At 45.9% G+C, this 19,333-nt stretch overlaps 1 protein-coding gene across 1 annotated transcript in view; it reads right to left on the reverse strand.

Moving 5' to 3' along the window:
- Positions 1-1,929, reverse strand: part of LOC119161591 (uncharacterized) — a 146,090-nt gene extending 144,161 nt beyond the window's left edge. Inside the window, exon 1 of the mRNA XM_075878946.1 lies at positions 1,821-1,929. The gene's annotated coding sequence lies outside the window, so the exon portion shown is untranslated. The remainder of the gene's footprint in view (positions 1-1,820) is intronic.
- Between the last annotated feature and the right edge of the window lie 17,404 nt (positions 1,930-19,333).

Below are 19,333 nucleotides of genomic sequence, written 5' to 3' on the forward strand. Positions count from 1 at the left end.
TCTTGGGTGAAAAGTATTTCACAGCCCAGCACGCAGAAAAAGACAAGTTCGTATCCTTCAAAACAAATGTGCTGCGCCCCAAGAAGTTCGTGCCTCCAGAGCAAAGATGGCAGTCGTGGGCGATTGTGAACAAACTAACACTGTAAGCGATCCCACGTGAAGGCATCTGGCCAATACCGACGCGGCGCCGGTCTCGGACAGGTTGGAGGAGGGGGGAAAGAAAGGAGGCGGGTGAATAACTACGTACGTCGCTACTTTATTATGTTTTAGGCAACGTTACTAGATTTTTCTTTCAGTTTGCAAATTGCGCCGCCACAGGTGTCACCTTTCCGTGCACCACCACGAGGGGGCACGCTCGTAGCTTTTTGACCAATCTGACGAGGGTCACGGTTATGCGCACGGCACCGACCACGCCGGCGAAGCAAAACAGCAGGTGCTTCTTTGTAGCGTGCAAGTATAGTGCAAGTGTGTTCCGTGGCAATCGCTATCATTGTGAGTCTCAGTGAGATCGACGACGCTCACGCAGTTTGTGCTCCTGCTGCTGCTTACTGCGATATCATGGTGACAATTGACGTTGTGTCCCACTTGCTGTCAGCTCTGTTGCGTTATCGTGCCGGGTGTTAGCTGCATAGCTCTCATGCGTCATGTGACATTTTTTCGATGTTATAAAACATGTCTCGATGCTTTGTCACTGGTTACCGAAGCAGCTACGACTCAACGAAATCTGCGAACTTGAAAAGAACTTGAAAAGTGCAGCATTGTTTTGTTGGGCCGTTCAGTCCATGTATCATCATTCACTTGCCGAAAATTGAACTTTGTTATTGTGACAAGAATGCATTTCTTCACGAGTGATTTCAACCACCATTTAGAAAGCAAGGAAAAGGTGGCTGTAGCAAAAAAAAAGGCACGCCTCCTGGAACTCTGGCTCTTGCCCTTGAACAAAAGTGACTTCCAGTTTGTTGATTGATATGTGGGGTTTAACGTTCCAAAACCACGCTATGATTATGAGAGACGCCTTCCAGTTTGTTGTAGCGTTCAATACATTTTGTTCAGTAAGACCTTACTGAACTCATTGTATTTTGCATTTCATAGCTTTATAAGGACACGCATTTGCTGAATTCAAGTGCTTTCTTTCCTTGAAAAAAAAAACGTTCATATCGAAAATTTCAAGCACCTAGAACGAACAGGTTGTTTTTGGCTATGCACTTCCAACATCTCCGGTGGCATCAGATGAATGTGATGTGTGCCTCATCATATAACAATAACTAAAGTTATACGATTACGAGTCAAGTCGGGTTGAAGAGCTTTGAAAATTTTGGCCGCCTGTGGTTTCTCTAAGATCCACCTGAGTTCAAGTGAATAGTCCTCCAGCATTTACCCTTAAGCCCACTGCAAGGGGTTTTAAATATATACGGTGGACTTTTAAAGAACAAAAACGCAATACGGCTAAATTAACACAATGCCCGCAAGATTCAGGCATCGCACTCGCATCTCCACCATGTGGCACCAAATTAGCCTCACAACTGGGGCTTCAATTGCCCACTCGTAATAACCTTAGTGCACTATCACGGATAATAACTCCCGCAACACCAAATTAACCGCAATAACTCCGTTTACCACTGTGCATAAAATCAATTACGTCGCAGCGACCGGTCAAATGGCATCGGAAGTGCCACCTAGGGAGCAGGGAACGAAAGAGACCGCGTTTCGCCGCCTCGTCTCAGCGGACTTTGCAAACTAGAGAATAACCTAGTAATGTTGGTTTTAGGGGCTTTAAAGAGGCACTCTAGCATGGGGTATTACCTAGTGCCACTACTCACCGAAGGCAGCGCGGCAAAACGGGCAAGCGAGCTTTTCGAAGCGGCAGAGGCGGCCAGTGCGTGCGCCTGTTCAAAGTAGGCGGGTATCTCGCGCTTTTGTGCACGTGTCGCTATGACATGTCAGTGCTTCTTCTATATGTACACTAGCGCTACTACCGCGCCTCGGCTGCATGGCGTTCTGATTGGCTGTGGCAAAGCGGCGACCCTCGGCAGGCGTCGAAAAATTGCTCCGAAAGCGGTCCCCCTGCCGCCTAGTTTTTTTCCCGCTTTTGCCACCTGAACAGGAGTTTTTTCCCATTTTCCGCGTTGCCGCCTCACCACTTTGGACACCCTGCCTTTGGTGTGAACGAGCATTTAACGTGCCGCTAAATGGCGGCGTCGCCTAGCGTCATTTCAGAACTATTACGGAAAAAATATGTTTTGATTGCACCGCATTCCATTTTCAACGTATGAAAATTAGTGTGAACACATTTTAGTAGTTAAAACAATGTTAGGTGAACATTCCTCAACTTGTTAGAAACACATCTCAACTTGCTATGCGGTCCCCAAGACGACGACAACATTGTGACAGAGGCCTCCATTTCCCACATTGGCTGTTCACTTCTCCTCGTTCTTGCGATCGACGCCGACCACCCACTTTTTTACTTGATAAATGGAACGCCTCGGTCAGTATTAGGAACGCTTACGAGATTGCAGCAAGCATTCATTGGCTTATCGCTTCCCCTCGTCCTCACGACCGATGAAGACCACACACTTTCTGACGTAACGAACGCAACGCATCTGTCCGGGTTTGCAACGCGGAGAAACTTGCCCATTAAAGAACGTAAAAGAACCCCAGGAGGTATAAATTTCTGGAGCCCTTCACTACGGCGTCTCTCATGATTATATGGTAATTTTGGCACGTTAAACTTAACATATCAATCAATCAACTGAGTAGTTGTACATAGAACAAATTTAGCAACAAGTGCCTGCGTGGTAGAGTTAAGGAAAACCTGCAACGTGTCTTCAGCGTAGTCACTGCCGATCGGTTGTCGAGGCTTCAAAGCACCCACGAGCCAAACGTTATAGCGCCGCACGCGGCCAGAAATTTACCCCTAAATGATAAGGTGAGCCGGATATCCTTCCCTGATCACTTGAAAAATTATGCCATCTACCCAAAGTCTACGGACATTGGCTGATTTGAGCATCGTGAGCTGCATAGGTACTGCAGCTGTCACGAGATGCCGCCACATGCTCACGCACTTGCTAGGCCTCATGTTTTAAGAAGAAAAAAGAACGCTCAAGGTCATCACGCACCCCGACGAAGAGACACCCTCCATACCCTCTGGACATCCTCATCTCTGCGTAGCTTTCAGTGCTCTCGCTGGTACAAAAGGAGAAAGAAAGCGCTCGAGGCGTGCTCCCAATTCCTCTAACTCTACGCGTACTTGAAGGATTCAAAACATTTTTGCGGCAGTTCATTCTTGAGCCGAAAATCTCTGAAGCCATTCAACGATTACATCGAAAAGGGTTGCTGGGCCCGGTTAAAATATACATACAAACAGCGCCCGTCCCGTTATTGTTACACGTGGGTTTCCGCTTTCGGTATACCGCAGAGGCTATGTAGAGGGCCGCCCTTTATCTGCTGGTTCTGAAAGGAACGGAGCGGCTGATGGCAGTTGCGGACGACGGAGCGAGTTCAGTCAGAAGCGGCAGCGACTGCTCGATAAGCGGAGAAAACATGACTTCTCTGATAAGTACCATGTAAAATCCGAATACTTATATCATACATAACCGTTTTAAAATACAAATACGCCTGGAGATGAAGAGCAGAGCGTCTCAACGCTGGCGTTAATTGCGGCGCACATCCAAGATCATTTTACGTCCCACGCGCTATTCCTCGTTCTTCTCAATTCCTTTGGCGTTCGCAATGTCCACTGTTTTTAACATGATATTTGCGTTAAGAAGAACAGTAGTATTGTAATTAAGACGCCAAAAGGATGAATCTTGTGTGTTCTCAAAGGACTAGTGGACGTCATGCAGGATAAGACCACTGTAGACAATTACAACTAGCTGCTCAAAGACTCCTCAAAGAAGATTAACAAACAATCGAAGTGTGGTTTCGAGCCAACGGTCACTTTCTTCATTCGCATCAAAAGTGACATCAGTGCTCTTTGCACTATCCCACATTGCATTGCATTGACTCTGTCACAAGAAGCAAAAAAAGAGAGAGTATTGGCGACAAACAAAGTTTGGAAGGCGGCAGCGGTCTCGATGACAGTCATTTATTCAGGGCAATTGCTAACGGATGGCTTGGCCCCTTCGCTCGCCGAACGCTTTCACCGGCGGAGCTGTGAGAGCACCTAGTGCGTCCGTACCCGCAAAAAAAGGCCGTAATTTATTTCGCAATAAATAACTGCCATCGCTTGACAGCCACCACCGACCTGGCTCAGTATAAGGTGAGCAAGCTGGCTATCGGAATACTGCTCGGTTAACATGCAAAGTGCGCGGCCTCAGTGATACGTGTGTACAAAGCTAGGCACTTTACCAGCTCGCACATTCTTTTACCACACCTCAGCAACACACAGAGGCGGCGTGAATCGACGGCATCAGCAGCTGCGTAAAAAAAAACTGCGTAGCTATTAACAGAAATGCTGCCGTAGTAAGGTGGTATCACATTGCCAAAACGCCCAGTCACCAAAAAAAAATGAGAAAGAGCAATGAAGGTCGATGTTATCCGCTCTGGCCATCTCACGTCTTCGATGCATTTCAAGAATCAACGCGTTTTTTCTTGCGGATCCAGGGGAGTTTCCGTGGAAATGAGCCGTTTTGGTCGCAGCGTGTGCTTGCGTAAAGGGGGCAGTTTTTCTCGCCGCAAGCACATTAGGGAGTTTGTCAGTCCCACCATCGGTGCCAGCGAAGGGGTCGGACGCCGGTTGCCACACATCTCCGTCCGCTCCGCTGCCTCGTATTGCCCTGTCGGCAAAATCGACACGTTAGGAACGCCTGTACGCTTTCGCGTTAACGCTCACCTGGCCAAAGAACATGAACGAAGTGATTACGGAAATGTGACAGGGATTCAACGTGTTTCGTATTTCTTTGTGCGCTGCCACTATAATAGAGCAGCGTCAAAAGTCCTTCTTACGAATGCGTTTTGAAACCTTTTTCTTCTTAAGGTATTTGTTTTCTTTTCATCGTTTCTCAGTAACCTCATCTGAAGGAGCAGGTCATGCGCATATCATGGTCGACAGCTTCACTCTTCACGCTCTCTATGTTCATGACTGCCTGCTTCACCCGAAAAAGCTCTGATGTCGGAGTTACGACCCTACAGCGCTTTTTTTATACATAGGAAAAAAATCATCGGCTTGCTGTCTCGTATTTTATCACATCTGCCAGTTCTAGCGATTGCTTTCCTGTTATGTAGCGGTTCTACGAGCCCAGAAGATGACGACGCAGTGTCTGGTGAGGGGAAATGGCGGTAGGGAATTGATGATGATTGATATGTGGAGTTTAACGTTCCAAAACTACTACATGATTATGAGAGACGCTGTAGTGGAAGGCTCCGGAAATTTAGACCACCTGGGGTTCTTTAACGTGCACCCAAATTTGAGCACACGGGCCTACATCATTTCCGCCTCCATCGGAAATGCAGCCGCCGCAGCCGGAATTCGAACCCACGCCCTGCGGGTCAGCAGCCGAGTACCTTAGCCACTAGACTACCGCGGCGGGGCGGCGGTAGGGAATTCGACGATATTCCGTGAAGAACTGTGTTTCGTTGTGACGCGGCTTCACTGGTTAAAACAGCTGCACGTGTTGTCACTCGGTGCAATAGGCCATGCCTTAACTTACGTAACAACGACAAGCGCTTTTGTTGCAATCAAACTACGTGCATGTTACGAAGACTAAAGGTACGCTTTGGATCGTACACGCCTTCAAGCAATTGTGCTGAATTTAACGATGACCAAACCAGGGACGAGTGGCGTCGCCAGTCAGTGACACCCCTCGCGTTCACTAGTGTGTTTTTTTTTTTCGGGGCTCAAGTTTGCTCAATGCAAAAGTTCATATTTAGGTTTGGCTTCTGGGTCCATTCTCACAACTGCATCACAAATGAGGGGTTTCGATAGGGCAACGCACCTTTTACTATGAATGCATGCACGTTGCCTTTGGTAAATGTGAGTGCCTCTGAAGCGCCCTCGAGAAGTACGTGGCACTGCGCTTCTGCTCTTCAAGCTGAGAATGCGAATCTCACATGCCACCGATCCATAACGACGGCGGTGAAGTGGAGGTAAATTTCGCAGTCAGAATACATTGCTGTCGGGCATTAGGTCTACATGCTGGGCGGTAAGGTCTACTTACTGAATTTCAAATATCAGAACAGAAAAAACAAACTAAATTGCGCAGATGCTGTCACTCATACAAAAATTTCGTTTTTAGGCGGAAAACGTAAATGTTTTTGAGGAAACTGAATGTTTTGTTTTCGGCTGAAAAAAATATATATCGAGAAAGAATAATTCAATGCTGCGGCTTAGGTAATTACAGGCAATGCATCCCGACGCAATACAAATGCACTTTGGGGTAAATAAATGTCGCTAGTTAAGTATAATAATATGACACTACGCTAAACAAAGATTTAAACACCATATTATGTTTCTGGTGACGCACACTGCGCATACATCCGCGCCGCCTCCACATCATCATTATCTAAACCAGCGTGACACACTTGCAGGCTACACTACATCTCCGATAAGCGTTAGCACCCTCGCAGCGTCACAGAAGAAATGCGTCACCATCGGTGGCTGCGAAACCAAGCTGCAAGCTTGTTAGAGGATTAAGGCTCCACTACCTCAAACGAATAGATCGTCAGAATGATTACCCGATGCTGCATTCTAGAGTTGAATAAACAGTCAATGCGTCTTTATGTTTGGATCTGTCCTTCAATAATGCACTTTTCCACAGGTTATAATAATAACTCGGCTCGGTATTTTTGAAACTGGTACTACTTACGTAAGCCGCTTTCCTTAGGCATTCGGTTTATTTTCAACTCTTCAAGTGTAATCAAATTTTATCAAACATCATCACGCACACACGCTTTCGTGCAAAAAATTGCCTGGGTGAATTCTTCTATAGAATATTTAACAAAACTTGAAATTTGGCGAGATGGTTCATATAGGTTTGGGGAACGTTACAGTGTACAACCAGACAATCACCAGAACCAGAAACACAGTACGGGCGCTTTAAACTCGTGCGCTGATGTGACAGCGATCCCCAACTTTATGTTCCGATTACAGGAGACATGATCAATGGAAGACGCTTCTCTAGTAAACGTTCTGCAAACAACGGATTCATGGTCAAGCATGAATCCCTCATCCACCGGACGACGAGCAACCAGAACCTAATTTATGAAGTGCTCGCATGGAAAGTCAAGTCTACCGAGGGCACTGAGATTGGCTCATCTAATAAAACAGGAGAGAGTGGTTTGACCAACCTACCTACCTACCTACCTACTGCACCACGATCGTATAGTGGCTAAGAAACTCGGCTGCTGACCCGCAGGTCGCCGGATTGAGTCCCGGCTGCGGCGGCTGCATTTTCGATGGAGGCAAAAGTGCTGTAGGCCCGTGTGCTCAGATTCGGCTGAATGGTCAAGAACCCTAGGTGGTCGAAATTTCCAGAGCCCTTCACTACGGCGTCTCTCATAGTCATATGTTGGTTTTGGGACGTTAAACCTCACAAAATCAATCACTATCTATCTATCTATCTATCCACTTACGTTTGGGTGCTCTCGTGGTCACCCCCTTAAATTGGCGTGAACCAAAATTAGCATGGGAGGGTACGATGGTTTGACGAATATTACGCACTGGTCAAGACATGATTTCATTGATTTGTGGGGTTTAACGTCCCAAAACCACCATTTGATTATGAGAGACGCCGTTGTGGAGGACTCCGGAAATTTTGACCACCTGGGGTTCTTTAACGTGCACCCAAATCTGAGTACATGGGCCTACAACATTTCCGCCTCCATCAGAAATGCAGCCGCCACAGCCGGGAATCGAACCCGCGACCTGCGGGTCAGCAGCCGAGTACCTTAGCCACTAGACCACCGCGGTGGGGCGCGCTGTTCAAGACATGAGCAATGTCTTGACCATTGTCTTGTAGGTCGTCCAACACTTGACGCCAGACAGAGGCATATACCCATGGCCGGGTATGTGCCGTTGGTATGCGGGTATGTGTCACAGGTGATTGACACTTAGTATCTACCCACGAACGACGAGAACACACATGGACAATGTTAACGCGCGAGTGTTGAGAAATACCCGACATCTGTAGCGTCGACCCTACGAATGCAAAGAATAAATGTCAGGGTCCAAGCTGAAATTAAACCGAAGCATTCTGCGAGGCAATCAATCATTTTACCAAAAAGCTACGCCAGGTCTCAAAACTACTTTTACCATAGACGCTAATATTCGTGAAACGTCAATAGTGGTTGCAGTGCTGCTTACCAATTTCGTAAACATTATATATGTACTCCTTTGATACACCCGTCACGTCAGGTTAACGTCTATATCTATATGGAGGCGGAAATGTTGTAGGCCCGCGTGCTCAGATTTGGGTGCTCGTTAAAGAACCCCAGGTTAAACCGAAGCATTCTGCGAGGCAATCAATCATTTTACCAAAAAGCTACGCCAGGTCTCAAAACTACTTTTACCATAGACGCTAATATTCGTGAAACGTCAATAGTGGTTGCAGTGCTGCCTACCAATTTCGTAAACATTATATATGTACTCCTTTGATACACCCGTCACGTCAGGTTAACGTCTATATCTATATGGAGGCGGAAATGTTGTAGGCCCGCGTGCTCAGATTTGGGTGCTCGTTAAAGAACCCCAGGTGGTCGAAATTTCCGGAGCCCACCACTACGGCGTCTCTCATAATCATATAGTGGTTTTTGGACGTTAAACCCCAAACATCTATCTAGGTTAACGTCTATTGTGGTTAGTTGCCATGCGCTGAAGTTTATTTATATAGCAGTGTCCAGGGCCGGCATCCTCGCGAGCATCAGCGCTTCATATTAGCTTCTGGTGTGGCTAATACGCATGTTCCAGTTGGCACCGTGGCGCAAGTACAAACAACTGGTTCTATAAACATCTGCAACTCTTCAACATAATTCTGTGCGTGCAAAATTTGTACATATATTTAGCGTCATTTTATGACCTGTCACTCAATAAAAAAATTGCAACACGGTCACCTTTCCTCCACATGTTTCGCATAACGTTCATTCCCAGGAACTTGAGCGCTGCCGAATTTTTTCTTTGTTGTGCAGAGGTTCAGTTTCTATTTTGGTTTTGTGGCCACACAAGGTTTCGGAACTGCTTTTCAAATAGAACGTAATGTTTGTTAGACGTCAATTCTGGCTGCAGCGCTGGGGCTATCCGATCTCATAAACAGCACAAGCATACTCCTATCATACAGCCATCACGTCGGGTTAACGGTGACTGTAGTGAAGCGCAATCCACTGAAACCCATTTATCTAGCAGAGTGCAACACCACCACCCTAGCTGGCACAAGCGCTACATATCAGTCTGCTGCTTGTGGCATTGCTAATACCTTCATTGCTATTGGCATCGTTACGCAGCAGTAAACATGTGACTCTATAACATATGTGTGTACCTACAACATTTGTACACATCTTTACCGTGATTTTGTTAAGTTCCACTGAATAAAGAAATTACAACACATACGTTCTCTTCACATGCTTCACACAACATCTACTACCGAGGTCCGTAGGATCTGCCATTTTTTTCTAATAAATCTACCAGCTGCAAGACAGCGCTCATCTTGTGCACTATGTGTTCCTTTTGACTTCGTCCCTAGCACAGCGTAAATTATGAAATAAATAAACATGTCAGCTGTACGAAGTCTGATGCCCAGCGCTCTCCTTTCCAATCCACTGCTTACGAAAGCGTGTTCAACACCGCTACTAGCAACGTTTATACGAGTACACTGTAACGCACTCACGTGCAACAACGGATCACAAGTCTGCGAAAGTTACAATGCATTTCTAGTACACTAGTCGGTTAAAGACAATATAGTCTTTCTTGGGGACCTTCGACGCAAAAAGTTTACTCTGTCTGTCTGTCTGTCTGTCTGTCTGTCTGTCTGTCCACTCTTAACGGCACCAGGTACTTGAAGCGACCGACCCCATCCGCAGTGCCGACCCCATCCGCAGTGCCCACCAATGTTGCTCAAGATTTAGCGTTCATACTTGTGCAAAAGTCCATTAAAAAGCAATTATTGCGCATGTCTGGTGTACCATAACAAGACGTATACATTCTGCATGTGCGTCTTCTACTAGAAAAGGCATACATAGGTAATTTTAAGGACCGTAGCGCTTATCACGCTGCGCTGATTATGCAACGCTTGCACGAAAAGTCGAGTGTTTCCAACGCTTTGCTAAGACGGTACGGTGGTGGTACCTACCAGTCGCCTTGCGTTCTACACCTTATTACCTCTGAAACGGGCACGCACACCCATCTCAGGGCCACGCGCATCGTTTTCCAAGAAAACTGCCAGATGGCGCTCATGTCTGATGTGTGACGCGACTTGACGCGCTTGTTTGCCTCCGCTGCGTGCTCGAGGCACTCTAACGCAACGCCACCAGAATTTCATTCACCGATTTTCTTGCACGGAACATCAAATAAATGTTTTGTTCACTCTGTCCACACGCAAGACTGTCGTCTTTCGACAACATTTGCAGATTAACAAGCAGATAGTGGGCCAAATTTTTTTTTCGCTATTTCTCTTGTAAATGGTGCACCACAATTTACGAGCTTGTACTGCGACAATGTTTAATCAAAGAAAGTAGGGCCGACTAGATAACTTTGTGACATAAATGATGCTGAATACGAGAGGTTTAAGAGCAGTCAAAATTTCTAAACTCATAAATAAACAAAAAGCAGGTTCGGTGCGGTATTAGTCATTTTGTGTTTATTAGTTTTTATATTATTATTATTATTATTAATATTATTATTATTGGTTTTGATATTGTAATAGTAGTATAGTGTCTATTCTGTGAGGAGAATAGAATTAAGGAGCAAAACAAGAACGAGAGTGGCACATTCTAGAGATTTCAATAAGGAAACAACATTCTATGCGGGTGAAAAGTGGGCAAAAGAAAAGAAAAAACCACAGGCGAGAGTACGCACAAAAAAAAAAGCGGGGGGGGGGAGGAACGGGCACCACGCATATCAGAGTGAAACTAACCAGATGCCCAACTTGAAGCATTTAATGTAAAAAAGAGAGTAGGGTTCTTTGAAGATAAAGCGGAAAAAAAAGGAAGAACTGTTCGTTCGGTAGGCAGGGAATCTTTGAAGCCAGCTGCATTTATGGGGTCTGAATGCTCAATTTTCTGAAGTTCACCACGCCCACGCGTTGTCGGGGTAAGAGATAAAAAGAGCGCAAGGTTTAGATCACCAGAAAGATGAATGCTTGCGCATCTATTGCCTGCAGCAGGTGAAGTCTGTGAAAAAAAAACAGAAATACTGCATTGGTCATAAACTCTAAACCATATCCCGCAGATTGTTTGATTACTCAAATCTAGAGGGAGCCAGGACAACGTAGACGTCTCTGTATCATAGCTGTCTTTTTGGAGTGGCCTTCTGCTGCACTGCTCAACAACCTCTTTCAGTCGTTTGCTCGACGTCCCCATAGCGTCTGCGTGACCACGAGTAAAAGCGAAGCAGACGCTATGGGGACGCCAAGCAGACGAAGCAACGCAGACGTTCAACAGTGCCGCAGAAGGGCACAACAGAAAGAAAGCCACGGTAGAAAAAGACAATATGGAGGTGCGTAAGGGTGCAGTTTCCTTCCGCTTCGATCTTACCACGTCACCATCCTGCGCTGCGTGACCCGTAAGTTCGCAACGCACCCGTTTATTTGCTTTATATTTACATGCTGAAGATTCGAGAGCAATCTATTCGTCGCTGCTTGCAGTGTTTTCTAAATTGATTCTCGAGTTTTTGGAGACATGGCTTAGTAGGCGCAAATAAACAAAGCTAACCTTCTTAAAAAAAGACAAAACATACCTGATGTCTTGTCCCCAGCGCGAAACGGCACGACGCGGTAGCTGATTTCACTATTTATTCAATGCTGTGACAGCCCCGCCGCGGTGGTCTAGTGGCTAAGGTACTCGGCTGCTGACCCGCAGGTCGCGGGTTCGATTCCCGGCTGCGGCGGCTGCATTTCCGATGGAGGCGGAAATGTTGTAGGCCCGTGTACTCAGATTTGGGTGCACGTTAAAGAACCCCAGGCGGTCAAAATTTCCGGAGCCCTCCACTACGGCGTCTCTCATAATCATATGGTGGTTTTGGGACGTTAAACCCCACAAATCAATCAATCAATGCTGTGACAACAGTGGACGAGTAGGAAGCGTGAGTTTAGATCGAAGCGGGCGGTCGCGTCTGCCCAGGTGCTGCCATGTTGGCTTATAAACCCCGCTACCTGCGCTTACGGCCACGGCCGCTTCACTGGCCCAATGCGTTGGCTTGGGCAAGTGGCTAAGAGCATAGAGTTTCTTCATAAACACTAGAGGGAACTCTGGCGCTAGTGTATATGGGAGCTGCAACACACGGCGCTTCAGCGAGCATGGGAATGATGGGTATAGTACACACATTTGTCTAATTTTCGTACTTCTGGCCTGCTTCTGGCTCCGTGTGTGTTCGTGTGGCTTGGAGCTGTTTTTTTACGAAAACATAAAAAGCAAATGTTCACCATTTGCGTTTCACAACCTTATTCTTTTAGGCTTACAATTTGGAATCAAATCACTAAGTTCAAAAGGCTTCGTTGTTTATTCAAAACAAAATCGTAACCAGCAATAAACGAAGCCGCAAGTACGATTCGGCACCCGCAAGTACGAAGACAAGGCAATATTGTGTACTACCCATTATTCTCATGGTCGCTGAACGATCGCAGCGCCAGAGTGCCCTCTAGTTAATTTTGGGAAACTCTATGGCTAGGAGAAGGCCAGTTTACGGTCACGTGATCAAACATGGCAGCGCGCGGGCGCTTCTGCAGAAAATCGTCTATACTCGCCCACTGCGGGCCGTGTATTCTTTGCTGTTCGAGCACCAAGTATACTTTTCGCGCTGAGCCCCGCCGCAGTGCTCTAGTGGCTAAGGTACTCGGCTGTTAACCCCCAGGTCGCGGGATCAAATCCCGGCTGCATTTTCGATGAGGCGAAAATTCTGTAGGCCCGTGTGCTCAGATTTGGGTGCATATTAAAGAAGCCAAGGTGGTCGAAATTTCCGGAGCCCTCCTCTGTGGCGTGCCTCATATTCATATGGTGGTTTTGAGACGTTAAAGCCCAGAAATAGTGCGCTAACACTGACAGCTATGCGCAAACTATAGTCGGGCATCACACTGCTACACAGCTGTGTTCCAATAAGCCAACATATATATACACAGCACCACGTGACTGCTGGCGGCCCGACGATAACACCTTCATCCACAATAGAGAATGAGTTACGTGGCCCCGTCGTCATGATATATTTTGAGCAGCCTGCTCTTTTATTCGTCGGAGATATTGAGGTTTACGTTACTCTGGGTTAGGTGACTTTACTGTTTGCCTTAGATAGCCATTTGGGGAAATCTGACAGCTTCAAAAGCCCTTAAAAAGAGGCGCGCCATGCTAGGTGTGTTACGAAGAAAGCGACTGTTGACTGAGCGTGGTTCTCAACCGTAACATCGCATTTAGAATGCTCCCTTGTTTATTTATTGCACGAGATTTCTACTACCGTCGAGTTAAACGATGCTGGAACAGCGGACAGGATTGAGATATCCTGATGCACCGAAAAAAAAATAGAAGTCACTTCACTCTATTCGGAAGTTACGCTTCCCTATGAAAATATATTTTGCATAGGTGGCCCGTAAAAGGATTCTCAATCGAAAAGTAAGTTGGTGCTCTCTTTTCTTGTCGCCATCTTCTTTTCTATTTTTATGCAATTGTCTGTTTTGTGTGCTTTTCTTTCACCAGATTAAGGTCCTGCACTGTCGCGCCGACGCCTGTGCTATGCAAAATTCAGGGCACGTTTTTGGCTGCAAACTCTCTAGGGGTGTTTGAGTTCGCAAGCATTTTGTGGAGTTTGAAACTAAGCCATTAACATCCCTCGAGCATTACGTTAACGTTAAACTTCCAGAAACAACAACATCCAATGCAGGTCGGTGCTTTTGAGTCTGTACATCGAAGACGCTTAGATATATTGAAAACAAAAAAACGTGTGTTTGTCATAACTCTCCTTAAGTGAAAGGCGTACCAGCTACTCTTCGGCAAGTAAAGTACGGATGCTTTGTATGAGAGTGGCTGGCAATTTTTTACAGAACAACACTTATTTCACTTCGTTTGGAATAGCCGCTTGAATCATTCAGGTGCAAGTGGAAAAGCGGCACAATATGTGGAGTGGTTTGCACTCCAAACAAGTAAAATATTCAGCGGGGTTCTATATTCTCCAGGCTTCTGCGTGTTTCGCCGGCCTTGCAGCGCTCCGCTTGCTGGTGGTAAATGATAGCTGTACGTGGACTATCTGTACGTCAGTAGCCAGAGTATGTATCATGCAGCTTTCTGCCATTTATAAGGCATATATACAAATAACAAAGACGCATAGATAGTACACATGAGCACAAATAAGCGGGCAAAATTGCCGTTAGTTGCTGAAAACTCTCGTAAGTATGGCTCATCTCAATTTGTAGCTATTTTGAATAACTGGCAATTACTTCTCCCAATTAAACGACATCGCTAACACCGTTCACTTAACTTAAGATTCGCTTCTTTAAAATCAAAGCTTGCTCTTGTCTGGAATCTGCCCAAATGCCTGAGCCAACAGAGAAAATATGTCACCTGCAACTTCACAAGAAGTCGGGCTGTCCGAGTTGCAAAACAACTGAGCGGCTTCTCCACTACCGCGTATGGCGCAACCGAAAGCAAAAGCGTGCCTTGAAGTACTCTTCCCTACAGATAATATCAACGTTTGAAGAGTACCAGATAATACCATACTTAGAATCATGCCACAGCATATGCACTGCAACATTATATCTATCCTCGCCTCGCAGGTCAACTTCTAGTTGATGCCATCTCTTCGTTGTTTTTTTGTTTTTTAAATAGGCTGACACAGCTGATCGTCGGCTCAGCCCACTGCATTAATATCTCTTCTCTTGGCCGAGGGAAACCCTGTTTTCTCGCCTGAAATATCAAGCGATCACGCCAACTATTGTGGTCTGAAATAACTACTGCCACTTCATTCGCAAAACCAGAATTCTGTCATTACCTGTAACATAGTCAGCAAAAGCATCGTCATCGACAGCGTCCGTAGAAGAGAAAACGTATCGCGTATCCAAAAATCATCCAGAAAACAAGAACGGAGCTGGCAGGCAAGAGCGACAGGCGGCCGTGCGCAATAGGCCCTTGAGCAGTCGCGCGTGCCTATGTTTGCAGGGCTCTTCAATCTTCCGTCATTGCTTTCGGCCCTCCATCCTGCTTTCATATATTTCCAGTACACTGCCAAACTTTGCCTTATCAGGTTTCCTTTGTATCTTTCTTTTTACGGAGGACACACAGTCTTCGAGCATGTACAGCTCTGAGCACAAACATCTCAGCACCACAGCTGCAAGACCAGCCCATTGCCTATCGCAATTGAGCGGCGTATCCGAGAGAATCAGTGAGGCTTCCATATGCCGTCCTTCTTAGGATATTTGAATTGAAGAAAACATACCGAAACTTGAAACTTGCTAGTGATAATACTTCAGATTGCTCCAAAAATGCTGGGTAATCACATCATTTTGACTGGTGGCACTGACTGACACTCACACGTTTAATTTCAAATATATACCCAATAAAGTGGCTGGGAGGATTGCCGCCGTGGTAGCTGAGTGGTAGAGCATCGAACGCGTTTTTCGAAGGTTGGAGGTTTGGTTCCTGCCCACGGAAGGTTATCTTTTCGCCCACTTTTTTTTTTTCACATTTGCAGTACAATTCGGTCTAAAAACTTCTTCTATACTATTCTTGGCATTATTGTCTGTTGGATCTCATTATTATTTTGTCAGAACACGGAAAAACGAGCCCTCAAGTATACACTTCATTTCCTTATTCATTAACGAGGGTCTCTTACTGGAAGACTTGGTGCCTTTAGGTTGTATACGAGGGACTATTGGTCAGCTGCCACCTCGTAATAAGTTAACGTGCTACTTGACACCAAACAGGCTCATAAACAGTGTGTCACACTCGCCGCCATGGCTACTGGTGGCACTGGCTGACACTTCCACGTGTAAATTCACGTATATACTCAATAAAGTGGCTGGAAGGGTAGCTCTCGTGTTAGCTCAGTGGTAGAGCATCGAACGCGTTATTCGAAGAGTGCAGGTTCAGTTTCTGCCCATGATAAGTTAACGTTTCAACCGCTTTTCTTTCTTCACATTTGCATTACAATATGGTTTAATAACTTCCGCTATACTTTCCTTGTAATTATTGTCTGTTAGGAACGCATGAAGCTGTTCTCACCGCTCTTGAAGATGTAGGAGTAGGTGGTCGGATGTATCGCTGGATACGTAGTTATTTGTCAATGTGATCCTTCTTTGTGAACACTGAAGACGGTCAAACCTCTCCACATTACAGCCCCCAAGGTGACGTACTCAGCCCTGTGCTGTTCAATCTGACGCTAATTGCTCTCACTGAGCATCTGCCAAGCACAGCCAGGCTATAAATGTACGCAGATGATGTCTGCGCTTGGGCATCGGCTGTAACACGCCTGCAGTTGCGAGCGAGAATTCAAAAAGCTGCAACTGAAACAATACGATACCTCGGAAATCGAGGCTCGGAAATTTTTTCCGAGAAATGCGCCCTCGTAGCTTTTACACAAAAACCTATGGATAAGTACACCATAAGCATAAATGGTCAAAGTGTTCCATACGTTCGATCGCAAGGGTTTTTAGGCGTCATAATTGACAGGAATCTATCATGGAGCGATCACGTTTCATACATGAAAAAAAACGGTTATTAGACATCGGTAATACACTGAGGTTCTTTGTAGGGAAGACTTGGGGAATGTCTCCCAGTGCAATGGTACAGCTGTACAGGGTACCGTTTCTCGGTTTCCTGCGGTACAGCTTACCGGCATTGACCAATGCAAGTAAAACAAGCCTACGAACGTTACAGAGTGTTCAGTTCCAGGCACTCCGGATTCGCCTCGGCTTGCCTCATAGTGCGTCGACAATGGCTACTTTAGCAATCACCAGTGACCACGTCATCACGACACATATCGACTTTGTGGCACTCAGGACACATATAAGGCATATTGCTCGGACACCCTGCCACCACCTAGCCTCTTTACCAGCACACCACGTTCATCATTTAGCCAAATGGCAACCACATATCGCGATTCTTTGCCAACATGCTTCACACCCACCGCCAAGCCTTCGACTTCTCCTTGGTGCCTGACTCAGGCTAACATCGATCTAACTATACCTGGCATTCAGAAAAAAAAACAGATATGTCGTCACCTGCTCTTAGGCCGCTTGCTCTGCTCTTGTTGTACGAGACGTATCAAAGCTTTATACACGTATACACCGATGGCTCTGTCAGTTAAACGGCATCATTTGTTATACCAATAAAAGACACGACAGGAAAATTCAAGACCTCCCACCTTACAACATCAGCAGGAGCAGAGCTCACAGCTCTTCGTGCCGCATTGCGATTCATCAGCGATCAACAGCCACAAAAGCGGACAATTTTCAGTGACTCAAAGGCGGCACTGCAATCCCTTCTATCACCTTTACGCCACGGCCCGTACGAAGAGCTGGTATTTGAGATTGCAGAAAAGACTCACAATTTTATTGAGAAAGAACATGAGATAGCCTTTCAATGGCTTCCAAGGCATTATGGAATAATTGGCAATGAATGGGCCAATCGAGCTGCCTTTTCTGCCCATACTGAAAGCGATGAAATATCAAAGTCGCTCTACAGAACTCACGCTGCACGGAAACTCCGCATGCTTGCTCGCAAGCGCACCACGTCGCAATATAACAAGTCCAATTTCCCCCATGCACCACTATGTACTTTAGACTCAACTCTCAGTCTTCGAATTCCTCCAAAATTACGCCGAAGCGACGCTACTATGCTGTGCAGATTATGGTTGGGCGTTGCATTTAGCAATGCGTACAAGTTCCGCATAGGAATGGCTGACACTGCTGCATGCAAACATTGCGGCAGTGACGAAACAACTTGGCGCATTTTGTGTGAATGCCTACAATACTGCTCGCAGAGACAGTCACTCTGCAGTGCACTAGACGAACTGGACAACCAGACTCTTTCGGAAGAAAGAATCCTGCGCTACCGACAGGACTTTATGTCGCAGAAGAAGGCTGTGAAGGCAATCCTGCGCTTCTTGCGTTCAACCGGTCTGTCCAAACGACTGTGATCGGAACTCTCTGAATGTGTTCGCATGTGCTTTTTTTCTAATCTATTTGATATCTCTGTATCTCTATCCTATTTGCGACCCTTTTCGCTCACCCCTGTACCGGGTAGCAAAGCAGTTCTTCTCTATAGGTTAACCTCCCTGTCCCTTGCTTTTACTTTTATTCATTTTTCTCTCTCTCTCTCTTGTCTGTACGATCACGCACACACACACACACACACACACACACACACACACACACACACACACACACACACACACACACACACACACACACATATATATATATATATATATATATATATATATATATATATATATATATATATATATATATATATATATATATATATATATATATATATATATATATATATATATATATGTCAAGAAGCTGGTACACGTACGAGAGAGCAAGCAGCTCCTTTATATATTTACGTTTCGGTCGTGGCACAGCCTTCGTCATGAGAGAGTTATAGTATACCGGCCTTACCGGGTTACCAGGTGTACTGCGATACCAGAGTCGAAGTGCGCATGCGCAGATACGCACGTCACGCGTACCGCTTCCCGTACGCGCGGTATTTTTCAGATTTCACATTACCGTGGTAGCGTAGGTGTACGTAGTGTACGTAAACATGGCGCTGCTCTCGGACGCCCGCTTCGAAGTGATTTTGGCGTAGTTGTTGAAAGATTCACCTTGTTTGCAGCAAACGACTGTTCAAAGTGGCTTCGCTTGCCTTCAGTTAGCTTCGATGACCGAGTATTACGGATAAGTTGGCGTAGCTTTTGATATCGCTTCCAATTTCGAACGCGCCTAGGCCTAACTACAATATCGATGTAAACAAATCGGCAACGTAGATGTTTTCGCGTGTGGTTCGTGGTTCAAATTTATTTACTTTTATTATCACTGAAATAAACTTCTAAGAATGCTTCGCGCGGTGGCATAGGCAAACATTCTCGTTTTCTTTTCATTTTCACTGTTTAATTTATTAACCATATAATAGGTGGCGCCGCTACCTATATGGGGCACGTAAACCACGTAAACGCTATCCCGCTAAACTATAAGATGCTGCCCAC

Source organism: Rhipicephalus microplus, chromosome X (assembly GCF_043290135.1).
Source record: "Rhipicephalus microplus isolate Deutch F79 chromosome X, USDA_Rmic, whole genome shotgun sequence".
Classification (NCBI taxonomy): Eukaryota; Metazoa; Arthropoda; class Arachnida; order Ixodida; family Ixodidae; genus Rhipicephalus; species Rhipicephalus microplus.